We start from the raw sequence: 11,215 nt of genomic DNA on the forward strand, positions 1-11,215 counted from the left end.
GGTATTTCCTGAGCGATACCAGGGACTAGAAATGGCCACGCATTTACAAGCCTCTTGGCACATTTGTTTCTCCTCAGCTCACCTGAATATTCTAAAAGAACCTAGTGATCTGATCATCTGCTAAATGGATTAAAAATGTGTATTTCAGTGCTGATCATAATGCTTACCACAGACTAGTGTTATGTCCCAGGAGGGCAGTTATATTATGTACTCTGTAAAATTCAACAGCCGAATTATTTACAAAATGTAAAATAGATAAGAGGATTGCAAATATTTTAGATTGCTCAAAAATTACTAAGCGAAGGTCACATGTTTTGCCTACATCCTAAATAAAAACTGTACAGTCAGAATGGTTGACAGCAAGGGTTTGTATAATGAGACGTGTGAGGGACAGAAAGAGGCTCTCCACGTGCCAACCTCAGAAATGAAGGCACCTGGCAGAGCTGGGAAGCCGGGCGCTCCAAGGAGCCTTCAGAGGCCAGCACCATGCAAACTAGAACATGACGTACACTGTTGTTCCAGGTTCTTCCAAACTGCTTTGTTTCAGTATCTCGAGAATAATTCAGGAGTCAGTGAATATAATGAGTTTGTTTCATGCTGTACATCCCTCACCATACCACTATATCACTCCTTCAACATCTCAGAACAATTATCTTCCCAGAAACCTGTTCCAAAAAATCCAGCAAACTTAATGAAATTTCCAAATACACATGGATATTTTCATTACATATTCATGAACAAAATTGTATTTTTTAAACTTTTTTTTAAATTGAAGTATAGTTGATTTACAATGTTTGTTAGTTTCAGGTGTACAGCAAAGTGATTCAGTTATACATATATATATTCTTTTTCAGATTCTTTTCCCATATAGGTTATTACAGAATATTGAGTAGAGTTCCCTGTACTATACAGTAGGTCCTTGTTGTTTATCTATTTTATATATAGTAGTGTGCAGTTAATCCCAGTCTCCTAATCTACACTCCTCACCTTTTCCCGTTTGGTAACCGTAAGTTTATTTTCTATGTCTGAGAGTCTGTTTCTGTTTTGCAAACAAGTTTGTGTCATTTTTTAAAGATTCTAAATGTAAGTGATATAATATATTTGTCTCACTCTCTCTCTGACTTAATATGATAATCTCTAGAATTTCAATTAACAAATTGAATGCAATATATTGAGTAATGATCAAATAAACTTTAGAGCAGTAATTTTTATAGAACAGTCTGGCCTAATCTCTCTTTGAAAAAGCAACTGATAGAAATCATTTTCCTAGAATGATACAAAGATTTTCCTCCATAACAGACATCTCTGACTCTATCACGAACAGACAGTTCGGCCAAACCACTCTGAACTCCAGACACTGAGACACTGCAAAAAACTCCAAGCTCTCTGTGACAGGGGATGTCATCACCCAGATAAGGTCTCCACCCACTTCGAACTGTGCACGAGCTGATCCCGCACCTTGCAGCCCCTCCCTCACACTGCCTTTAAAACCCATTTCTTGAAAGCCATTGGGGATTTTGGGTCTTCTGAGCATAAGCTGCCCATTCTCCTTGCTTGGTGCCCTGAAATAAACACTGTACTTTCCTTCACCACAGCCTGGTGTCAGTAGATTGGCTTTACTGTGTGCTGGCAAGCAGACCCAAGTTTGGTTTGGTAACATTATGAAATTTTTCTGATAGAAACAATAAAGTATCTTGAATAAAGTATCTTGAAAAATGATGTGAATTTTCACAGCATCAACCACATAACAAGCAGTATGGCTGCCTCCCAGAGACTGCAAGCAAATCTGACTTCTCAAACCTCGTGACTACGTGGAGGAAAAAACCTCCCTTAAAAGTCTGTCGTCAAGATCTAGCTCTCACATAGAACCTGCAGTGCAAATTCACAGTGCCTGGTGGCCTGGCAAACCTCAAGACAAAAATGTATTTTAAGGTGCTCCCAGGTTGGTGGGATCACCAAGAAAATTGATAGCAGCAAACAAATTCTCTGGAGGAACCCACCTTCAATCTAGACCTCAAAGAAGCCCCACATATAAATTTTCAAAAAACTGAATTCACACTTAAAAGTCACAGATATACAGGAGGAAGAACCAGTGGAAACCACACATACAAAAAGGATCAGCAAAGATTTCAAATATTAGAATTATCAAACACAAAATATAACACAATTATGTTTAAAGAAATAAAAGTAGCAATTGATAAGATGAATATCGAGAAATAAAAGTAGCAACTGATAAGATGAATATGAAACAAGAAACTGTTAAAAAAATAAGCAGGTTTTTTAAAATAAATAGAGCTTTTGGAAATAAAAGCATGTAAGATAAGTGACATTTAAAATGCAACAGATATACTTATTAGCAGACTAGACACCAATGAAGATACATCTTGAAGACAAAACTAAAGAAATGATTGAGAATGAAGCAGAGAAAGACACAGATGGAAAACTGAAGGAGATATTAAAAGACATGAGGATGTTGAAGACGTCTAACGAATCTAATCAGATTCCCATGAGAAAAGAGACTGGATCAGAGGCAGCAAATGAAGAGAATGGCTGGGCATTTCCTAGAATTGATGAAAGACACCAATCCAAAGATTCAGAAGATCTAACAAATCCCAAACAGATTCATCGAAAGACCTCCTGACATATCACACAGACACTAGAGAACACCAGAGACAAAAGGTCTTAAAAGCAGCCAGAATGAAAAGACAGATTACAGTTGTCCCTCAGTATCCAAGGAGGACTGGTTCCAGAACCACCCTGCAAATACCAAAATCCACAGATGCTCAAGTCCCTTATGTAAAATGGTGTAGTATTTGCATATAACCTATGCACATACTCCCGTATACTTTAAATAAATCATTCCTAGATTATTTATAATACCTAATACAATGTAAAGGCTATGTAAATAGCTATAAATATGATGTAGATGCTATATAAATAGTTGCTGGCTTGTGGCAAATTCAAGTTTTGCTTTTCAGAACTTTCTGGATTGTTTTTCAAATATTTTCAATCCAAAGTTGGTTGAATCCTCAGAAGTGGAATCCATAGATACGAAGGGCCAACTGTACCTTCAAAGGAACAACAATTAGCTGATTTCTCAAGAGCTACAATGCAAGTCAAAAATCAGTAGAATAATAATTTTAGTGTAATGACAGAAAATCAATGTCAGTCTAGCACCAGTACAGGTTGAGGAAGCAACTGAAGAACTAGGGCAAAAGAAATGTATCATGGAAAGAGTATTCTAGACAGAGGGGACAGAAAGTACAAAGTACAAAGGTCTGGAGATGGGCACATGATTGGAATGTTTGGAAAAAAGGCCAGTGTGATGGGGGCAGAGTAATTGAACAGGGCTGCCAGGAGATGAGGACAAAGGGGACCCTGGGGGCACATTATATGGACCTATAAAGCTAATTTGAAGGACCTGAGCTTCTCCACTGGGAAAGTCAGTGGAGGGTCCAATTGACCACACTGGCTGAGCCCCACATTGTTGAGTATCCAGACATCGATCAGACAGCTTGATGCACAGAAGACTCAGACATCCGATTTGTGGTCCAAACAGCTGATTTTTAAGGCTCCTCTCAACCCTGAAATCTTATTCAGGCAGAACAATGATAGAGAAATTATGGTTTATTATTCAACCAATCATACTTTATTAAGATATATTTCAAGATAGGAACCACCAAGAAAAGTCAAGAGGAATTCCAAAATCCAAGCAAATTCTCTGTGCAACCAGATTTTCACCAGCCGTGGTATTTAGCAAGCTTCAGCTCCTTCAAGGGAATTTTGAGGCTAAAAAGTAACACACAGTATTCACCTTCCAATCTGTAAACCTTGTGTTGAACAGGTCAGTGGGATGTAATAGTCAAAATCCAGTACCTGATGGCTAGTTACATTTGTTGAAGTTGTGAATAACTAGCTTCATCTAAGTGATGGAATCACTGATTCAGTTCTCACTGAGAAGGTAAAGGTTTTTCCAACTTGCATGTCTTTGTCTTAGGATGGTTTTGGCATTTTAATGCCCAGTGTACCTTTGGGGGACATATATATTCTGGGCAAGTTTATCAAGGCATCTCCCAGAAGAAGAGGGTGCAATGGTATTTCTTAAATTCATACTAAAAAGCAGAACTCTGTAACCCAAGCCCACTGTGTCCGTGTCTTCCATGATTTCCCATCTGTAACTCTCTAAGCATCTCTTTCTTTGACCCAATTATGTCATCATCCTTCAGGATGATGTCCTCCATACTCTCTGCATCAACCCAAAATGTGAATTCTCATCACCAGTTCAAACCCTCCCACAAAGCCGACCACAAGTAATTGTGTATTTCCAACAAAACTGAAGCCTCCTTGGGAGCAATTAGTCATATGAATCCCCCAGAACTTGTATCTCTGTACTGCTTCCAAAAGTGTTTAAATTGAATCTGCCCAGAACCTATAAATTACCATGAAAGTGTTTTTCATCAGAATCAGATATCATCTTAAATTTTCATTTTGTTTTTTGCATAATAAGAGTATAGGACACGTACCCTGTTAATTTCTACCTAGATTGTTACCTAAAGACTGGCTGATCATCCAGTTTTGCTTAATATGTTACCTAGAACATTGTCTGCCAAGACCCCGAGCATCAAGACAACCTGCTGCATGTCCCGCCAGCCACAAAGTACCCACTTCTTCTCTGCCTGAAGAGACAGCAGAAAATTATGACAAAATAGTAAGGCTGACATGTAGTGACTGCTCATCATATGCTAGACTCTGTCCTAAGTGCTTTCTAGGGAGTAATTCATTTACTATTTTAACAACATAAGGTAGGTACTACTATTGTTCCTGGCTTACAGATGGAGAAACTGAGGCAAAGATATGTTAAGTAACTTGCCCAGGCTCACAGCTAGGATGTGGCCAGACCTTGATGTAAACCTGGTTAAGTCTGTTGGGCTCTGCAGGTCACATTTGTAACCACAATTTCATGTACACATGTATAAAGGGCACACTGCACTATCCCCTACATCCTGCCACAGATCAGAGGAAGGAGGGAAGGAAAGAAGGGAGGGAGGGAGGGAGGGAGGGAGGGAAAAGATGAGAGGGTACAGCAGATTTCAGAGTGCAGTCTGGGGGTCAGACAGGCCTGAGTTACAGTTCCGACTCTTTCAACTGTGTGACCTCAGGCCAATTACTCAATCTCCCTAAGCCTTGATTTCCTCATCTGTAAACTGGGGATAATTACACCTTCTATCACTGCTGATGAGTGGCAGAAGCAGTATTCAGCCCCATAATCTTTCCGTAACACTATGTTGCCACATCCTCCAGAAGATTATAATGTTTCAGAACTATGGGGACGAGCAAAGCTTTCTGCTGCCAGCTGGCTGGGAGGCAACTGTACTGCCAACCAGAATCCCCTGGTCCCATTACATCCAAAAAGCCTGGGTTCTGAGTGAACCAGTGAACCATCACACAGACACACTTCCCATCGAAGAAAGGCCATCCTCTTCCTCGTGAACAGCTCCATTAGCTAAGGGAGTGTTCTCAGAACCCACTTGCACATCACCCCCTATGTCAAAGGTGATGGCATCATAGCTGAGAATTACCAGCACCTGTCCAGAACAACCCACTCCCTCCTACACACAGCAAAACACAAGGTTCTTCATGCATCCCCAAAGGCTCCTAGACAGACCTCCTGCTAGGTGGGCGGAGCCTTTCAACCCTCCCACCCTGGATCTGCAAGAGCTCGCCCAGCAAAGGCCCTGGAAACTGGCATGGCTCCGCTCAGACCACATGAAGATGACTCACCACCAGGGAGTACCTTGAGCTATCATCACCCGGCACAGGTCCTTGGCGGGATGCTGCAGAGACCTTTTACGGATTCACTATGCAGCAGGCAGCAAAGTTGTTTATTAAATGAAGCTTAAAAATCAAAATGAAAAGCTATCTAGAATCTGAAGTATGCACCAAACCAATAGTGTCTGTGAAGGTTCTGGTTTCATGGCTTATACTTCTTTTTGAGACTTTTCAAATGTTCTGTAATACAGTCTTATTATTGCTATAGAGATTTTTTTAAAGTAACACAGATGATATGTAGCCTGGATTGGAAGAGAGATAAGGATCTTCATCCCTGACCTATTTCATGACCGTCTGTGTTACGCTCCCTGTAAAAATAATGGGACAGACACTTAGAATATTCTGTTATTATGGGAGGGTCCGCTCTTCCCTTTTCATGAGCACTAAAGGTCAGGTATATCTTGACTTCTAACAGAAGTGCTGATGGATCTACCGCCGACACACAGTTATGGGTATCCCGCCTTTCCACAGCCTCAATAAATTTAATGTGTGAACAGCATCTTTTCTTATGAGACTTACTTTGACCTAAGAGTGCCCTTTCATCCTAGTATGTCAAGATTTGGGGAACAAGCCCATATTCCACCTCAGCCATTTCCCTGCTTGATGTTCACTCTTCTGGATTCAGAGGTTAGATATCTTTAGATTCTCCCAACCAGCACTAACTCGTCTCCCACCCATCATTTAAAGCTGTCCCTCTGCATATTCACCAGGTCCTGCTCTTTATTGAAATTCAGTAACTAAAACAACTGCAACATAAATTTATGTTCCCCATACCCTCACTGATTTTAAAAATCAAAGTTAAAATGCTAAGGTGATGTTGCGGTTAAAAAAAGGTTTGCGTCATCCAACCTAGGGGCAAGACAGGAATAAAGACACAGATGTAGAGAATGGACCTGAGGACACGGGGAGGGGGGAAGGGTAAGCTGGGACGAAGTGAGAGAGTGGCATGGACATATATACACTACCAAATGTAAAATAGCTAGCTAGTGGGAAGCAGCCGCATAGCACAGGGAGATCACCTGTGACCACCTAGAGGGGTGGGATAGGGACGGTGGGAGGGAGGCGCAAGAGGGAGGAGATATGGGGATATATGTATGTGTATAGCTGATCACTTTGTTATAAAGCAGAAACTCACACACCATTGTAAAGCAATTATACTCCAATAAAGATGTTAAAAAAAAAGAGAGAGAGAGAGAAAGAAGTTAAATTTAAATAAAGAGGAAACCAGAGAAAGGATTATTGGAGAAATGCAGCTATGTTAATGATTATTTTTGACATGGGTAAACGTTTTTGTTTGTTTTTGATTACTTATTTAAATGTTACATATAGAGAAGTGCATAAATTACAAACATATAACTTGTATAATTTCACAAAGTGAACACACCCATGTAACCATCATGGAGACTAGAAACCAAACATTACCTGCATCCCTGTAACGCTATCTTGTGCCTTCTTCCAGTCCCCAAGGGCAGCAATTATCTTGCTCTGACACTATAGTTTAGTTTGCCTATTTTAAAACTTTAAAAGAAGTAATACAATGTATGCTTTTTTTTAATTTCTGGATGCTTTGTTTAATGTTATGATTGTGAGACTTATACACTGCTGCTTGTAGCTATAGTTCTAGTTTGTTCTTTTTTATTTTTCTTTTGCTGTAAATATACGACACATTTATTATCAAAAAAAAAAAAAAAAAGGTTTGCTTCATCCAATAAGTGTATGCCATCTAAATAGTTAACCATATTACCAGTAAACAGATTTTCTCCTCACAAGAAAGCCTCCTATCATTCTATTTCCTCTTTCCTGATAGGAAACCTTTAAGTCCTGAAGTGGAACACAGCAGCTGGCCGCAAGCACGGAAAAGCAGTCTGCTAGGAGGATGCTGCAGCTGCGGCAATAAACACATCAGAACAAGAGAGTTGTTGGTTTCACTCCTTTGGTGACAGGGGCCAAGCTGGTAACACCCTCATCTGGCTCTGTCCCCGCCGACCTCTGTGAGCCATGAGGAGACACAGCCCATCTGCTGTGGCCTCAGCAGAGCTGTCCTGGTCCCCCAACGCAGGGGGCCGCACTGTGCATCCAGCCACTCTGAGCCTCCAGCTGCCCCCGGAGAGGAAACGCCTGTGTCTCAGCTCTCCCTCAACAGACACCCACACAAGGCAGAAACCAGGGCATCATCCACTCACGCAGTCAAGCACATCTTTAAGGGCAAAAGGGAAAGAAAAAAGCTTCTAGTGCTACACACGCCTGGAGCAGGATGCAAAGCACAGCGTTCAGGCCCCGTCCGTGTATCTACCGTGTTCCTCATCAATGACGATCGCTCTGCTTCTGCGATGCCTTGAATCCCCACTCCGGCCCCCGTACGGTTGGGAAAACACTTCCCATCAACATATTTCAAGACAACCACAGACCTGACGATGGATTTTTCCATCTTCCGAGACTTAGGGTCAGGTCTGCATTTACTGTATGTTTTTCATCTCCTACCATGGTTGAAGGCTAACATACTATGAAAACACTATGTGTTCTTTGGGTGATTATCTTCCTTTTCAACCATTCCCCCAGCCCCAGAAAATCTAAAAGCCAAACATATTGAAAATCACTCACTGTAATGAAAGATTCCCAGAGCAAATCTTACATCTAAAACAACCAACAACAGAGCACCCCCAATCTGCCTTCCCTCCCAGGAAGAAGGGTCCCTCCAATGGGCTCCCTTCCAGACGGCGTGCATTCATGCTTTCACGAGCTGGGAGTAGACGGTCCTGGAGGCTGCAAAGAAGGCCTTATTCACATGCCAGGCATGCGTGGCCAGGATGGCAGTGCTTCCTTAAACCTCCATGGCTCAAAGCTTGGAGGAAGGTATAAAGAATGATTACTGACTGGGGGTGAGGGAGGGGAGTAGGGGACCGTGTACACATGTGTGAGACTTAAAGAGACGAGTGTGTTACCTGAAACAACTTGGAGGAAATGTAATACTACATTTCTCTGGTGCAAAAAGTGCCAATTCATCAATAAGGAATATTAGGTATGAAGGCTGGTAAGAGCCAGGGGGATAATCCAGGCCCCCCACCCTGCTTCCTCCAGGCCCCCCACCCTGCTAATGTTTGATTTGACCCTGAACCCACCTTTAGATCTGGGTGTGAGCAGACAGCTGGCAATGTTAAGGCAACAGACAATGTCACTTTCTATACAAGACTAAAGAAGACAGTCTCCTCATAACAGAGACTTTTCCAACTCCCAGCAGAGGGACCCCACCCCCCCGGAGAGGGCAGTCCACTGCCGGACGCCCCCATCCCCAGGCCCTCGGGCGGCCCGTGCGGTGGCTCAGGCGAAGCCCTCGGAAACAGCAATTCTGCTCTCATTACCTCTTGGTATTGCTATACTCTCCCCAAATGCTCCTCAGCCTCACATTTTACGCTGAAAACATTTTTCAAAGCTGTACGTCGAGGAGTAGAATGAAGATGTTACTGGTTTTACAGGGTTGCTGAACAAAGAAATGGCATTTCTACTCAGCTTCAAACTATCCTGATAGATAAATCTGGGACTTATAAAAATAAAAGAGAAACTTGTTTGCAAGAGTATTCCAGACTGAATTCTGTTATTGCGTTAGCCAAAAAAGTTCGTTTGGGTTTTTCCATAAGGTACTTGGCCAACACGATAAATACTGTGGTTCTTTCAGGCTTTTAACACAGTGTATAAAATAGTTACCAAATGTCTATTAATAGCCAGCTTGCCTCCTAAGATAATACACAGGAGCCAGAACTCAGAAGGAAGGATCAAGAAAAGGCAACTGTCTCAAAGGTCCTGAGGCTCCAAGTGGACTTTGGTGGAATAAATGTTCGTATTCACAGCCTGTGCTGAAATGTCTCTGCAAGCCTCCTCCCGACGTGCAGCCCGGGGTGCCATGGGCCTTACCCCCATCTCGCTGACGTGCAGCCTGGGGCAGAGCCACAGTCCACCGAGGAGACTTCAATTCTGCCATCAGGACCAAGGTGGACAGTCACCTCAGAAGACGTGATCCTCTGCCAATAACCTCCCAAAGGACATGAATTTTCCCCAGAGTCAACACATTGTGTAAGGGTGTGCGTTAGTTACACTGGGGATAACAGATAACTAAAAACATATTTTCCCCTGTCAAAGAGCACAGCTTCTATTCATTTCACCTTTAACATGTCAACGTCCAAGAGGCAACCCCTCCATCTCACCTCCTGGATGAGGTCAAGGGCCCTCGTTCATCTAACCCCATCCCTGATGATGTGCCAGACTTCTTACCTCCATCTTTCTGGTCCAAGTTTCCTTTCTCTTTACATTTCCCTCAGGACAGCTTTCACGTGGTGGTCCATGCTTAGGTTAGTGACCCTTTTGGGGTCACTTCCTATTGTTTGTCTAGTTTAAATCCTGGCAACCTTAGAGATCGTTCCCTACAGTGGTGTGAAACAGTAAGTAAAAGGAGGCTGCTCCATGTCCCCCTAAGGCTCATGGAATGAGGCAGACGTGCTGGAAGCAGAGACCGGGACAACCCATCAGCGCCCCTCCCAGAGCCCCAGAGCCCATGTTACCAGCCTTCCCCAGTCAGACCACACAGTGTTAGTGCTGCCGGGGAATCAGAGGCATCCAACCCACTGGCCCCACTTTACAACTAAGAGACGGAGGCCCAGAGAAATGTAGTCACTTGCCCCAAGTCCCACGAAGAAAACGCCACCTCTTTTGCTTCCTTCTGTTCTAGTGTTAGGTACTTCACCCAAGGCATTTACTAGCGTCTTGTCCTCCAAAGGGAACGTCTATTCTACCTTAGTACTTAAAAGGTGAAGTGATCTCTTCCATGCGGAATTACCGTTACCAAGGGGGAAACAGTGGAGAGGGATACAATAGAAGTTGGGGATTAACATACACATGCCACAATACAGTAAACAGATAAACAACAGGGACCTACTGTATAGCACAGGGAACTATATTCAATACCTTGTAATAACCTATAATGGAAAAGAATATACATATATACATATATATCACTCTGCTGTACACCTGAAACTAACACAATACTGTACATTAACTACACTTCAATTTTTTAAAAATGTGATCTAAGTATCCCTCACACAACAATGAGAGGCATAGGTCAGGACTCCCTATGAACAAGCAGGACTGAAGTCTGGACAGGTCGAGACCCGAAATCCAACATGACCACAAAACGACAGTCAGGAAACGGCGTCTGCAACTCAAAACCTAATGTCTCTCCCTCCAACGAGGAGAACTTCCAGAAAGCAGAGATCGTTTGCTGCTTCGTGAGAGAGAATTTGAAATCATAGGCTGTAAATCACTCGAAGTTATACCAAAGAGAATGGAATGTAAGATTATACCAGGCACATATTTTCATTATGAGTATTAAATATTG

Source organism: Lipotes vexillifer, unplaced genomic scaffold, assembly GCF_000442215.2.
Source record: "Lipotes vexillifer unplaced genomic scaffold, Lipotes_vexillifer_v1.1 scaffold414, whole genome shotgun sequence".
In the NCBI taxonomy this organism is placed as follows: Eukaryota; Metazoa; Chordata; class Mammalia; order Artiodactyla; family Lipotidae; genus Lipotes; species Lipotes vexillifer.